Source organism: Puntigrus tetrazona, chromosome 23 (assembly GCF_018831695.1).
Source record: "Puntigrus tetrazona isolate hp1 chromosome 23, ASM1883169v1, whole genome shotgun sequence".
NCBI classification, from domain to species: domain Eukaryota; kingdom Metazoa; phylum Chordata; class Actinopteri; order Cypriniformes; family Cyprinidae; genus Puntigrus; species Puntigrus tetrazona.
Genome location: NC_056721.1, coordinates 14,933,158 through 14,949,701, shown reverse-complemented (window position 1 = coordinate 14,949,701; position 16,544 = coordinate 14,933,158). Strand labels below are relative to the sequence as shown.

Here is a 16,544-nt window from a genome sequence, read left to right as displayed (position 1 = left end):
TTTAGAGATCACTAAAGAAATTTTAAGGATTGAGAATCATATTTTTTTGTTTTTGTTTACTGCGGCGACTTGAAGCACCTTTATGACATTTCTTTCCGGCTGAAGCAAATTTGTTTCAATCTATAAGAATAATGAGCCTGTGTAACCGGTTTTTAAACAGTAAGTGTTTTTCTCTTCTGCTCACCAAGGCTGCATTTATTTGATCCAAAGTACAGCAAAAACAGTAAGATTTTGAAATACTTTCTATTTGAATAGATTTTAAACTGTAATTTATTTCTGTGATTAAAGCTGAATTTCCAGCATCATTACTCCAGTGTCATGTGATCCTTTAGAAATCCCTCTAATATTCTGATTTGTTGATTATCAATATTTAAAATAGTAAATATTGAGTACATTTTTTTTCAGAATTCTTTTAAAAGAAAGATTAAAAGATCAGAATTTATCTAAAATAAGAGATTTTGTAACATTACTATTACATTCAAAAGTTTGGAGATTGGATTTTTAATATTTTTTTTTTTTATGAGCTTTAAATTAAGAACTAATTAAATGTACATACTGAGTGACTGATAACATCTCTTTTATGGAATGCATTCATTGGTTCTCAGTGTGTTTACAGTTTAAACGGACATCTTTGCTTAAATGTATTTTTAAGCTTTGAGGTAAACTGTCTGCTGCTGCTTTCAGTATGTCATGCAGTATAATATTTTTATCTTTTGAATAAAGCACATAATGACCTAAGATTGTATACTGTCATATAGTTTGTATGCTGTTGTTCCTGTCGCGACACTGCTGAAATAGAAACCTTCGCAGCTATTTAGATGCCTTTTATTGTGTTTTGCATCATCATGTGTAGTTAGGACACGGTGTTACATTGACTAGCAGAAAGCTGTTATTACGCTATTGACAGTGAACTTTTTTTTGTTTATGAAATTTTGTCAGAATTGTGCAAATGTGACTGTTCCCTTTACAGTGATATTTTATTCTAAAAGTGGTGAAAGTGTCTGTTTTGCCAATTCATTGAAAGGAGTCCAATGTTGTTTTGGAACCCCTAGAACTTCACTGTATGGACAAAAAATGGTTAAATATATTTGTTTGTGTTCTGAAGAAGAGTTTGAAATGACTTGAGGGTAACAGAATGGTTACTGGATAAAATATTGATTCATTGGATTGAAGTCTGAATGTCAAAAGCATTTGATTGATTTGACATCAATTGAATAAAAGTGGTCTTGATAGATTTCCTGGATCATCCGAGAACATTGATACTGATTATGCCACGTTCAGTTGAACTTGCAGTCTGCCATTTTGAATTTCTTTGAAACCTACTATTTCAAACTCCTCCTATACTGTTGCTTTCCCAAAAATTGGCTCAGAACATGCTGGCAATTATTTATTTATTTGATTTACTTTTCAGTGTAGCAAATCATTCACGAATAAGGCAGACTGCCACCAAACTTTTTGTCATGCTTTAGCTATGTTTCCATCACCATTGTTTATGCACATTATGAAGTATCGCATCAGAAACAAGTAATGGAAACACCAAATTTCTAAAGAAAAATGCTTGTTTGAGGGAAAATGTGAATAATGAGAGAATGAAAATGCATTTGACTAATACATTTCTTCATGGGCATCAAAAAAGTCTTGTTACTCTTGCGCTGTGAGACCACATAACCCGACTAAACATCGAACCGATTTTGTTGCACATCATCTGAAATGTTATGGTTATTCTTAAATGCCCAAGCAAAGTCTAATCTTCTATGCATTTCTGTATAATTGCCTCCTCTTTTACATGACTGCGTTTCCAAACAGCAGGCATCCACTTTTAAAAAAAAAAAGCAATGACTACGTTTATTGTATTTTCTTTGCTCGCCTGTGAAAGTAATTTATATATGAAAATTAGGGCTAGGCGATAAGGCCCAAAAGTAATATCAATTTTTTTTTTTCGTGATATTTTTTCGATATTGATAATCATTACAATAAATGCCAATTCTTTATTTCTAAAAAGTTTAAAGGCAGATCTTTGCTTCACTGTGGAAAATGTAAAAACCAGACAGGGATAATTGTGGTTTTAAACTAGAACATGACAAACAAATTCTTAAATTCTTTACACTTTTCCGTTCATTTATCTGTAATTGTAACAAAAAAAATCTTGGTTCTGTATGTGCTAATAATAGGTTTGTGTTGCCTGATAATATCAATAATATAACATCTTTTCGACTCTTAGAAATCTACATATAGTAGCTTTACCTGGGCTGCAGAGGCAAATTTATGTTAATTATAAAAATAATAATATCTGTAACGGTTTGAGCAATCTCATTTTTATGTTTTTTAATAGTTTTTTTAAACTATTGGTCTTCATTATAATCACAGTTAAAACCACAAATATAGTCCCTCAATACATTTAGTATAAACACATTAACAGCTATAGGTTAATCACAAATATACTGTAATTATATTCCATTACTCCTTCAATAAATGTTTACATTAATAATGTAATAAAAGTGGACACGAATACCCACATTTCTGACTCAATACCATGGTGCAGTTATTGTTACTATACTAAATATGGTCAGTTATGTCGATTTGTCTTCTGACTGTATCGTTGTTTGTCAGCGCTGTATGATCTGGCTGTAAAGTTATTTGTTTTCCTTGCTGAATTTAAGCGCTTCACACTGGATCTCACAGCGCTGTTCAGTGTCTGCAGGACTGAGCGGGACTCATCAGCTAGTAAGGAATGCCATACGAACCATCCATTTGAGCTTGACCCGAGTGGATAAACAGTCAGAGTGGGGCGCTTCTAATGACTAGCGCTCTATCGTTCCTCATAAACATTACATCGAACACTTACATTTATATTGCTCGATAATTATCGTTACCCATTTATCGCCCAGCCCTAATGAAAATGGTGCTTTTTGGCGAATGTTTTATGCGATATTCCAATTTTGCACGTTCATTTTGGATGGAAACTCGATTATTGTCATTTCACACTGACCACACCATTAAAACAGTGCTATTGGTCAAAAAATGTTTTTAAGCCATTTTGACCGTAATATTCTAAAAATGTCTTTAGCCACTTATTGTTCTTAACGGTCCTATCATTTGGTAATAGACTTGAGGGCATAAAAAGAATTTAGCTAGAATACCGTATGCTAATGTGGTGCAAGTTGAAGTTGCCCCAGAATCTTTCCCACTATATAGGTCATAATTTTTCTTGTTGACCAAAATAAGAAAGCTCAACTCAACACTTTTGCTTGCACATGCTGGCTTTTCTTCCGTTTCCTCTGCTACACAACATTAATTAACCTTAAATAATAGGCCTAGTTAAAGACTAAACGCTAGGCTGACCTGTGGCTTCAGGACAGATGCTGCGTGTGCTTGCAGGGGTTTGACTGATTATTTTAGTCCGCTCCCAACGGAACAAAAGCCACAAACGGGCTGATACTTGTCCATCCATCACTTTAAGAGTGAATACTGACATCAGTGGTATTTACATACCTAAATGTCAGCCTCCAGATATAGAACCAGTAATTAGTGAGCCTACTTGAGGAACACAGTACCTTTTTCTACACCATCAAATGACTCTGGACTATGTAAAAAAAATCAAGTCAAGAAAATTACCCAGCCTGTGTAGCGTTAAACAGAGTTTTTCTTGTTCGTTTCTAAGGTAAAACCCATTAATTATAATTCTATCCTTTACTCATCCTTTTCTTTAGCATGTGAAAGCAAAATATATTTTGAAAAATGTCTCTTTTTCAAAGGGGCTGTCAATATAAACAGTTGACATTCTTCAAAATGTCTTCCTTTTGTACAGACAGGAATAATATTTTTGTTTTATTTAATTTTATTTTCAATGCTGTGATCTTACTAGAAGTTACAACATTTTGTGTCTTCACTAGTTTTAGCCTGTTTTTATTAAAGAAAAAACATCTGTTGCTTTTTTTGTGCCATGATTCACATCAGAGTTCCAGTTAATCAAGCAGAATTAGGACAAACCTTAATCAACTTAACACATAATTATCTGTTTTCATGTTTTTCTGTCATTTCGTTTCACTTATGGTTTGTTTGTTCTAGCGAGAAAGACAAAAGCTGATTAAATTTGTTCTGAATTCATAATATGTCAATTTGACTGATTCACTGATAGACGCGTCCCCAGAGACGACATTATTTTCTAGTACAGTTTTTTTTTCCTCTGCCTAGACGCAATCAGGCTACTTCAGTATAACATTTGTTTAATATATGTGGTTGGATTACGTGTGCGTGCTTCCTCATGGGGTCATCCCACAGATGTGCAAGCAAGGGACTGGTGCTCATCTCTGATGTTTATCTTTTTGATCTCGATACCATCCTGATATATTCTGTTGATCTTGATATTAATCAAAATATGGCATGGTTTCACAAATTACAGTCATGAAGCTTACATTCAAAAAGGTGTCAGTTTGTTTACTAAAAAATTAAAGGTGACATCAGGACTCAGTGGTAGTTGGAAATCCCAATCTGATCTGTGGCATGGCTGTAGAATACAGATGTATATTTGAGGCCCTCAGCCAGTGGTGTATACAAATGTCTGTCTAAAGGCAATGACAGATCTCCTCTGCGTGTCACTGTGGAGACAGATTTTACTGCTTCAGTTGAAGCAGAAGTTTTCTTTTATAATACCCTCTTTCTAGAAGACAATCTTATCCTGCTTTGTATCTTTGCTCCTTTGCACATTTAAGTTTTTCTTTTTTCATCTTTTATATGACTTTGAATTGGGGTTAAGACTTGATTGGCTGTCTGACATCTGAAATTATCTGTCTGTGTAAGTTGAAGGCAAGGCATTATTCTAATCATTCAAATGGCTAACATTTTAAAAAGCTTCATGGTTGAGTGGTTTGGATGTTCAGTTTCAAATCTGGAGATTGCTGGTCTTGACCTGTTCTGATTTATTTCTGCCTTATTATCTCTTCTCAGTGTGTGATTCTGACTTCACAAATGGTCAAAAGTGGCTCTTACATTCTTCCTAGCTGCTATCATTCTATATATAGCTGTAAAATGTGCTTTTGTTTTTTGTTTTTTCAAACACAACCCTGTTCCCCCCTGTTTTGATTACGGCACATTTACTGTATGTGGAAGTTTTTTTTTTTGTTTATTTTGTGGAAGTGAATTATATTTTTTTTCCTTTTTAATTTAGATAATTTTATATAGCAAAAAAAAGGTAGATAATTAGCAAAAAAAAAGCATTTATAACACTATCACAAATCATTTTACAATTAGTCCCTAATGTTTTCTTGTTGACACTAAGATTAGAACAATGTTCAATAACGCTATAATTAATTTTCCAATGAGGTTAAGTATGCAGTTAACTGGCCCAATAAGGCAAGTGACAATTCTGTTAAGTGGCCCGGGCCGAAACCCTCTCATACTGGCCTGGGGCCATTAAGGCATCCATATTGTTGAGCCTTGGTTTATACTGTGCAAGCTTGCAAACATAAGCTTATAGCGGAGTTTTCAATCATGTGTGCCGCTATATCTAGAGGGTTCATATGCAGTTGCAGGGTTTGCTGGATGGCTTATAGAAAAGTATTAAATCATAAAAATGAAGGAACGGTATTCCCCTCTTCAGCTTATCAGTCCTCTCTAAAAGCTTGCCTGCTTTTACTGGCAGCGGGAAACATGTTCACACACTTATGAGCATTAAAACTACCAGAGACTGTGTGCTGCATGATAACACATTATTATTGTTTATGCCACAATTTATTACATGAAGCATGGCTGTGACTTATAAACAAGCAGAAAGAAAAGGGAAATGAAAATGTACAAGTGACCATTAGATTACCCATGGATTCAAACATAAATATGTATGTTTTATACATTTTTTGGTAAATATGTTTGTTTGTGTATAAATTAAATGTGTACTCAACATACATACATGTATATTAAACATGTATATATTAAAATTATATATGCATATTTTGTCCTTCTAACAATTTGTTTTTACAGTGTGTATATATATATATATATATATATATATATATATATATATATATATATATATATATATATATATATATATATATGCATGTGTCTATTCTCTACTGTTTCAAAATGCAATGCACAATTTTTCACTTCTTCAGTCACGTGATGCTTTAAAAATAAATTTAATATGTTGACTTTGTGGTCAAGAAACACGCATCATTATTTTTTGGAAACAGTGGTATTTCTTAATATTTTTGTGGAATTTATAATACGCTTTTTAAGGAGGATATTTTATGAAAATTCTAAAGAAATAATTAGTAATATTTTGTAATATTATTGATTGGAAAATGGTTTTATACAAGTGTAATTCACTCTCTTTTGTCCCAAAGCCAGGCTACATTAAAAAGCATGGTGTTGTCAGAAGTACTTGTGATGATCTATATCTCAGCAAGTGTAAGATGACATAGAAGGGTCTTTATTTCATATTAAAAGTCATGTTTTTTTTGTAGAGCAGCAGATGAGACTTGAGCACAGCACTGACAAAACATTAGCAATCAATCCCTTGTGATTACTACATCTTATAATGGTTTACATTCTCGACTGGGATTGAATTCAGCACTCTCCTCAAATTCTGCGAAACAAAATCACACTCGACCAATGAAGTCTTAATCACCAGGGAAACAGAGCCAGCTTATTCAGTTTGGAAAATTCTGTAATTAGAGGCAGAAAATCTCAGGAAGAACCCGTAATCTTTCCTAAAGATGAGATTATCAAGGAGTCATCGCCACCTGACATCCGAGCAGATGTGCACTGCGCGTTGCCAACGGGGAAGAATATGCCATTGCTCAGCGTTGACTGATGATAGCGTTGAGAGGAGGTTAATTGTCTGTCAACGTGTTTATAGAGGATCAAAGTAGCAACATTAGTGCCATTCAACGCTCTTCTCAAAAGGATTATTACGTGCATCACGATGTTCTCTCTGCTCAAATTGGCACAAGTGTGCGTGATTGGCTCCGTCTTTAGAGTTTACATCATATACTACAGATCTGACCCAGACTGATTTTTGAGTTTTCATTTGTTTTCTACTTAAGTTTCAATTTGTGTTCGCCCTGCTTTTTACTTTTTCTTTGATCGCTAACCCTCTTTGCTTGGGCTCTTACGAAAAGAGAAAAGACTCATGTTAACACTCTAGGATGACTTGTATCAATGAATCAGATTTTTTGGATGCGGTTCACTGAAACAAACAGTTCAAAAGGATTGATTTGCAGGAATCCGTCAGACTTCTCGGCACTTTAGGGACCCAAGAACTGTGTTTCACATATGCATTATTAAAAACAACTCTCAGACGCTCCGCTCATGCAGACAGCTCTTAGGAATACTGCCCGCTCACGCTTACAAATCAGAAATTTAGTCCGGTGCCTCAGCAAATCTAATCACATCCTGGGGGATGCAGAACTTTGTCATAGAATATTGTATTCTGTTTGTTGCACACTCCCTGTCTCATCTATAAAATGTTACATTTACTGGGCTTTCCCTGTTTATTATGAATCAGTTTCCACACCATTCATGATGTGGTCATTGCTGCAGTCTTAGTTGTCATACAGCAGGTTAATGATCTATTAATGGTAATGATCACTAAGTTATTGAAAAATTCATATGCTTGATTCGTATAGTTATGAGAGATGAGAGACTACATATTATATAATTTCATACATAATTTTAACAGTAAACCTCTGCGTGTTTGCCAAAAATAAAAGTTTTATTTTAATTTGATTAAAAATGAATAAATGTTTCTTGTCTTCCATTGATTATCAGAGAAAATTAAACGCATAAGAATTTCTGGAAGAAAAAAAATGTATGGCCCTATTGTTCAAAATGTTGAAATTGAAAGTTTTGGATTTTTTTTCATTGAAATAAATGGGTTTTTTTTTATTACACAGAGATTAAAGTACCAAAAAAGGTACTAATGTTTGATATATACTTGTTGGTACGTATTTCATGTGTCGCTAAAAAGTGCACCCAGGTATGTTTATGCAATGAGACCAGGCAGGTTAATGAATGAATGAATGAATGGCAGAGAGTTTTGTTTACTACATACACTAAAGCGTGTGTGACGCTCGCAGTGTTTTCAGCATCTGTCGTCTCGATGAGGACATAAATACTTAAACAACATCTAAAACAAAACTGCCCCGAGAGTTACTTCATGAGCATTATACAGTTTCATTTTAATAAAAGTTTTATTTTTTGTATTTGTATTTTATCATTAACTGTTCTACATGTGCATTCTATTTTGAATAATTGTTTTTAATCTCACAGCTAATGGAAATGTCAAAAAATTATTTGAATCTTTTTCCCTAAATGGTCCTGTTAATATGCTCACAATATCATTTGCAGTGAAAAGTGTTTTTAATTCGAAAAATCCCAAATAGAAGAATTTGCACTACTATAGATACTATAAATAATAAATTGACTGAGATCACATTCAAGGAGTGTGAATCGTAGTGAAAGCTCATTATTTTGCCAGGCTTGTTCTTCAAACCCCCTCATCTTAATTTTGTGAATGGAGCAACATGCACAGGCATTTAACTCATCAGCTGTGGGAACTCTGTTGGGGGCACAATGATGACATCACTCACTTATCTTCAGTCACCGACATCATGCTGAGATGATATCACTAAGAGGTATTCGATCAGCACAGCTTCTCAGCGGGCAGTCGCTATGCCAACAGCGTTACCGGTCTGAGCAACATCTTAACGAGCAGATCTTAATTACATTCAGACAGGCCCTACAGAGCCCGAGACACCTGCTGACCTCATAGAATGGGAAAAAGAGTGAGTGTGTGTGTTAGTGAGGGAATGAATCAAAGCGTTCTCAGCACTAATGAGAGTTTAGTAATGTCTGGCTTCAATAATTTGCTGCCACATCTGCTACCTGACAACCTGTCCTTAGTTTCTGATGTGTGTGTGCAGGTGGTTAACAAGCGTTCAGAATGACTTCTATGCTATGAGTGAATGGGAAGTTACGTCAGCACCTGGTGATTGTTCGTTTCTGAGCAGATGTGTTGAGAACCGTGAACCCAGAATGCATGTTATGCTAATTTCAAGTGAAATTCCAGAGTTTAGGATATTACTGCTTAAGATTTTTGATCTCAGAAGATAAATGTCAATGCAATGCCAATGTTGAACATGTTCATAAGACGCTTCCTAGCGACCAAATTGTGGATGAACAATTTTCTCCTGCAGGTGAGAGTTTTATGGTAGGCTGTATATTTTATTTCAACATAATTTTCTGCATTCTTGAGATGGAAGCCGTTTTCTACAGTGATCTGTCACGACACATTAAAGAGCCACAAAATTGAAAGTTGAGACTTTGTTTCATACCTGCTCTGTGGACATTCGTTTTTCTCATATGAAATAGGTACTTTCTCATAGGCAATTTTTTCTACATTATTTCGTTTTTATTTCAGAAAAAATTGAGCAAAAATATTTTACAAATTCACTTCTTGTTTTAACCTTTTTAAAGCAAATGAAATTCATAAACTGTATATTTCCCTCAGTTTCCTCATGCTCCACAAAATCAAGGTTGTAGATCTCAAACACGCTCTTGCAATTCAGAATTCCAACTTCAAGTGATGTTCTGTAGCGCTTTTAAAGTTGAATGTAACGCAGCATTATTAGGAATCAACTTAAAAATGGATACAAAGCCCCGAACGGTTTCATCACGGAGAGGCCTTCCTGTATTATTGATAAGTCAACAGACAGATGGAGCACTGGGTCAGTCCAACATACTAATCCTTGTATCGATTTGTTTGGGACCTTGTACAGTGTGACTTCAGAGAGATGGAGTAAACATATTGTAGAGTTTGTTGTTAAAGTTTCGAAAAATAGAGCAGTCTTTTTCTTTAGAACGTAGAGCTGTTGTTCAAGTTCAGTTGTGTGACATCTGCGGAAACTTTCTTCACAAACATCTATATCTGCAGCCTCCGTTCTTTCTTTAATTAAGTACCGTCCCCAAAGGCAGAGTCAGATATGTAGAATGTAGAAATAGGATTCCATAAGGATTATGTCTGATTACACCTGTGTGTGTAGAGCGATTCTTCGGCTTCTTTTCTTGCCCTGTCTGATTTAACGTCTGTACCCTGACCTTCACCGCTCGCAATCACTTCTTGAAAATCAATAGTGCTGCTGCGGCGGCGGTGGCGGCTGACACACACCAAGAACAATCGTGTATGTGCGAGACGAAGAGAAAATGCCCAATCTCACCTTCAACTTTCTTAAACGTGTAGTAAAAAGCAATTTCACCTCTGTTAGAAGACAAGAAAAAGCGTCGCTCCTCCCTCTGTGAGCTCTCCACACGAGGCGATCTGTCAGAGCGCTCCTTCTTACGAAGCGTGTCATCATATCCAGAGCTCGTTTAAAACACTCTCCGAGACGATGAGCACAATGCGGCCCGTAGCCGGCCGCTGTTTCTCCTGACAGGCTGCCTCTGCGGCTCTGAAACAGACTGATGGGCCGGCATTGTTCTAAAGGTCATTTAGCAGAGCTGCGGTCTTCTCTGGCTAATGATGTCATAATGAGGGGCTGTGTGGGCCAGCGGTTAACAGAGTCAGACAATAGGCTTTTTCATTGCCAGGGCAGCCTGGTGTGCCGCTAAAGAGACGACCGCATTAAACTTAAGTGAGCAATTTAGAATATAGTCTTCGTTTGTGGCAGATCTATATTTTATGATCGTCTCTATTTTTGGCCTTTATTAATTCTCTTAGTTCTTACACTGAACGCAAATTTGAACACAAATCCATTGTATTTTCTGGCCATTTGACATTTTAGTAGCTCACGCATGTCTTTTTTGAACAGTATGACTTGTGTCGTATTGCATCAGTTACTGAGAATTTGTAATGCTCATGTTTTGCAGCCTAATTAAGCCATTATTTCCACGTGTAAGTCATTTCTTCTCTACAGGAGCTGTTTACCTCAATCAGATCGATAGTGCAGTTACTGTAAAGGCTTCCGAAAATCTCAATCAATACCGTCAACTTTCAACACTTAACAGCCTGTTACATCATTAAACTCTTAATTACACACCGTTTAATCCCAACACTCTCCATTTTCATGTAAATAAAGTACACAACTCAAATCTGTTTTTCTGTGACGACCCTAAAGTGTTGCATTCCACTGGAATTTTGAACAGCCTAGAATATATTTGTTTGAATCTTTTCAAATACTTAGTTTAAGTTCAAAAATAAGTTTTAAAACTTGTCTGAAAACCCATTTAGACTAAAAGTGGAATTTAAAGCAACCAAGCAGTGTGTGTGTGTGTGTGTGTGTGTGTGCGCGTGCATGTGCATGTGTATTCTGGTATATATTGTTTATAAGTACACATGTGCATTATAACATGGGTACTATAATATACATTTTTTTTATGAGAACACTTCTTGTGTCACTGTAAACCATATTGCTTCAAAACATTTTGAGTATTTTGAAATGTAAAAATTTATTGTGTGCATTTCTCTTGTGCACGCTGTTGTAGGCTGGGTTTAAAGAAAATAGATTATACAAAAATAGATTATATTTATTTGGCATCTCAAAACAATTATTTTCCATGGTAGTCCATGGTGATATTATGGTGAGTAACTAATAACCTCATTTAAATTTCTGAATTTATACTTTTATTTGCCAAGTAGTCTGTTGGACATACTGTGTTTTTGTGCATGTTTTAACACAATGGGTTTATTAGTGTTATAATTAAAACTTGAATTGAATTCAGAAAAACTAATGAACTATCAAGCCTTTCATTTATTGAGATAATTGTTGGATTTTGCTAGAGCTTGGTAAAACTTCAGCAGCTGAAAATTGGATGAAAATGTTAAATATCTACTTTGTCTGTGGGTAAAAAATGCTTAGGGTGCTTAAACTTAGTCTGACTCAAAACAAGATTAGGTCAGCACTGGATCTCATTTAGAGGGACTTGCTGACTAAACGGCACTGAACGAACAAGACTGAAAACTCATTTTTTGGCAAACAGGAAAGGTCACTGAATGAATTTGAAGGACATTTTTCTTGTGAATGGGTTCAAAAGATTTTATTTAAAATTTAATTGCCTTCAAATGCATCTTTGAGAGACATTGTCATGCCCACAATCAAATCTTTTACACAGCTGGGATACTTTCATTTTGTTACACCATTTTTCTTTGAAAGTGATGGATTATTAAAAATATTCTCTAGAATTGCAAAACTTCATGGTGCATCCTAGGATGCTTCATACTAAATCTTGAGGGTGAAAGTTTGCCAAAACTTAATTTAACAGATTTGTGGTTTATGACTAAGCTCTTGGTAATGTTTTATTAACATCAAAAGTAACTCTATAAACCTGAAGTTTTTAGTGTATATCTTTTTTTTTTTAAATAGCAGTGTGGTTGTAAGCCAATTTATGTTCAAAGTAAATATAACTTACACTTTGGACACATTATACATATACATTGTATATGGATGATGAATCATCTATAGTATGTCTATATAATGAATAAATATGGTAAAGTATTAGGACTTCTAGTGTGGCTAAGCACAAATGGATGTGCAATTTAGCACACAAAGAGAAACAGGCAAATAGGAAAAGAAAAAAAATGATAGGAGTTACGAGGAGGCATAAGCAGGGGTTGAAAGAAAAAAATAATCACTTTTCAATGAACAGGCCTCCTCCTGAGTGTGAACATATTAATATTAATGGCTGCATTCCTTTGATTCCCGGCTCACTCAGACAACGCCTTTATTTGACCTGACAATTACAGCCCTACAAATACAATAGGGTTATTCAACATTTCTCTTTCACAGATTTTCATATTCAGGCCAACAAAAGAGGAGTTCAGAGAAAAAGGTATTTATAAGAATTTAGGATAATTCTCCGTGAAAGGATGGATAAAAAAGTCTTGCCCCCATGTCGTTCTCAACCCATGTGACATACTTTTTCACTAGATCAGAACAGAAATGTTTGACATAAATTGCGGTTTTCATACAGTGCAAGTGAATGGTGACCACAGACTATCAAATGTAAGGTATATCATGCATTAGTCTGTACGCAGTATTTCAAGCCTTTTGAAGCCAAACAATAGCTTTGTTTGTAGATAAGGCTAAAGTCATTTATTTACAAGACTGATTTGTAAAATGCCATGGACTGATGTACAAAAAAATACTCCCAAAGCGTTAGGTGCAACAAATGTAGGGTGCTTCTCAAACAGAAGGCTGCATTCTAGTGAGGATGCGTTGTTCCTAGACAATTCCTTCTGTCTTTCTCAGCATTAAATGCTAGAATTAATTACTTTAACAATAATTAGAAGAACAATTCATATTAACATTTTACATATTATCTGATTTTCTTTGCAAAGTGGTGCAGGTTAAGACAAATGTCTTTGGTCATTATGTATTTTTTAGCATGATGTGATTTATTTAAAACCAAACACAAGAAAACATAATGCATTCGCGTAGTATTTAATGAAATTGAACAAGCTCAATGATGTGTAGCAAATCAGCTCATTATGGGAAATGTATATAAATAATTTGAATTAATTATGATGAATTGCAATTATTTATATCAGCTGCCAGTAGTAACTGTATCAGAATTACATCGCCATCAACTAATCTGTTCATTCAGTGAACATTCAGTATAAGTTCATATAAACTCTTAAAAAGGATATTTTTGTGCCCACAGAAAATACTTTCTTACAATATCAAGGCATTAGAGCATGTAGCAAGGGTCAAAATTGTTAAGATTTGTGCATAAATGTTTCATTATCTAAACACTCACTCACATAACTAAGCACACAAGTATAAATACAGTCAGTAAGTAAAGCCATCCACCTGTAAACCATAAGCACCATTTATAAACGTTTAGTTAAATATATGATACTTGCATTGCCTCGTTGGTGAGGGTCCAGAGGCAGTCTCGGATGAAAGTCTTGATGGTTTCAAGTTTTGTTCTTCCAATTCCAGGTTTGAAGAGTGATGAATTCCAAAGATGTCCTTACTCTGATGATTAGAAGTTTCTTCTGAGGTAGAAAGTGGTAAGAGCTAAGGGATCTGAGATAGATCTGCTGATATTTAAGGATCTTTGGTTGAATGGAAAGTCAAGGCCGTAAGGTTTGCGAAAAAAAACTTAATGGTTGTAGAGGTGCTCAAATTCTCATCATCTCAGTGTCCAGCCGAACAGCAACCCGCTTTGCACATATTCACCAGCTACGGAAGACGAGAAGTAGTCGAAAGAGACCAGAAAGTGGTCACCGAAGTGAGGCCTTTTGAAGTCTGTGAGGGTCACACCTCTTGTGGGTCAATGAGCCCATGGTGTCATGAATGTCATTTTCTTTGGGAAATGGAATGCAAAGGATTGTGAGCAATTGAAGGACCTGAAGGATAGACCTGATATATCCTTCAAAACAGGTCAAACGAAGGACATAATACAAAGAATTATATTGAGATTATATTGAGATGTCCTTCAATGTACCTTTATGGTGTATCAGAGAAGCACCTGATTTCTGAAGTCTGATTTATAAATAAAGGACTCTTTTGAGCCCATTCTTTTGAGTGGATCCAAACAAAATTAAATCAGAAGTTACCACTGAATTAGTCTGATGTGAATCACCATTAAGTTATCATTTCTTCTAGAATTTGTGTAAAGTTGTGAAATCATATTACCACCCCTAAACACCAAATTAACATATGGCTTCAGAAGATAGTCTCCTTTCAATTTTGCTGTTTGCAAACAAAACTCATACTTTTAGTCCCTTTAAAGCTTTGCACATTATGTAGATGTAATCAAAAGGTATTACTTTTCCACAATTGCGTTGATTTTCTTTTAAATCTCTCTTGAGCATCTTCATCAGATAGACCGAGTTGACGTAGACACTGCCAGCGGCTGTACACCTCCACAGGGGCTCGGGAGCGTTACCAGCTCCTGGTCCGCCAGCTGCTGTCAGCCGTCCGTGATCGTGTATGTATCTAAGAAGCATTCAAGCAGATTTATGCATTCAATTTGAACTTCTTAAATGGAGAATCCCACGTACCCCATAGCGGTTTTCCTCCGGGCCGAGCATTTGACTTTATCCGTCCCTTTTATCTGTTGCTGAGAGCTTGGAGCCAGCATCGGCGAGTGATATGTGGCTAAGGAAAGAGAGCGAACATGAGCATCAATCCCTAAAGTAATTATCTCAGCTCCTCCTCATTCCAAAAGGCTAAATATAAGTGAAGTTTTTAGCTCCCAGTGGCAGCCATGTTGCCTTTGATAAACGGTGCGACTGTAAAATTCGGTCTGCGGCGTAGTATGTGTGTATTCTGCCTTCACACAGCCTGGCTAGGAGTATAAATTCTCCTGCACGCAGTCCGTCTTTCTGCCATGCACAGTCGCTGGCACGCACACACAAAAGCAGATACAGATAGGCGGCGAGTGTGGTTGTGCTAGATTGGAATTGTCAGAGGTGTCACATTAAATGTGCTATTATTAAGTCCAGGCTGAATTTTATGGCCTTGCAGGATCGTAAATTGGTTGGTCAGTCCCTTAAATTACGTATCCATCGAGCGATGTGCTCTATCCGTCCTCACTTTTCTCTGGCTTTACTTTCTCTTTCTCTCTTTCTCCCCCTCCCTATCAGCGCGTACGTACACGAGAGCTTGATCTTGACTCTGTGGCCCTGGTTGAAATGGATGGCGTGAGTGTGACGGGACGAGAGGAGAGAGGGATGCTGAGAGTGGCTGACATCTGAGTTCAAAGAGGCTTTCGGGGTCATCGTGGCCCTCGGCCAAAGCCATGACCCTCCTGAGGGAATAACAAAAGAGCCTGTCTCAGTATATCGATCAGGAGAAACTTACAAGGAGCTTTAGTGCGTTTCTAAAAGTTGGGAAATCTAAAAATCGCACTCTGTAACAGATCTGAATGCTTTTGTGGAGGAGAAATCTGCACTTGTTATTGTGAATCAGAAAATCAATGTACGGTATTAGCTTGGGTTACATTGTACGGTCACGATTCATAAGCGCTGTGCAGCTGATTACAGCTCTCATCTGTATTTGATGTGAAGCTCAAGGACTTTGAGATGAAGTGTCTTAATGGCCCAATATTTGGCTTTAACTGACCTTGTCTATCAGCTCTTGATCTTATGTATTGATGACGCTTAATTAAAACACACTCTGGATGAATGGGTTAAGCTGATAGGCAGAGGCTGACAGCGGATAGATCAATAACACCGATCAGGGAAATGAAGATCTCAGGCTCTCAAAGGAGAGATAAAGATGGTGTTTAACAAATTAACGTAAGAACTGAGGTGATAAAGCAGTAAAAAAATCATTAAATTATAAGCACTTTTCTCTCCCTTGAGAACCGGCTAGCACAGCACAGTTAACACTTAATTAATAATCAGCAAAAAGAGTGCTGTTGACCATAAGCCAAAAATAAACAGACTGTACTGATGCAGTTCTTATACTTTTACTGTGATTTCGATTATCAGTAAATCGAGGAAAAAAAATACTGTGAGATTTCCAAATAAACTTATTTTTAAGACCATTATAATTCTTTGCTCTGTGGCACACAATTCTCATTACCATATAGCAAAAAAA

At 36.0% G+C, this 16,544-nt stretch overlaps 1 protein-coding gene across 6 annotated transcripts in view; it reads left to right on the top strand.

The window, feature by feature from the left end:
• The window catches only part of LOC122328902 (sushi, von Willebrand factor type A, EGF and pentraxin domain-containing protein 1-like), a 502,117-nt gene that overhangs the window by 238,206 nt on the left and 247,367 nt on the right, over window positions 1–16,544 (top strand). The gene's annotated exons all lie outside the window — the stretch shown is intronic.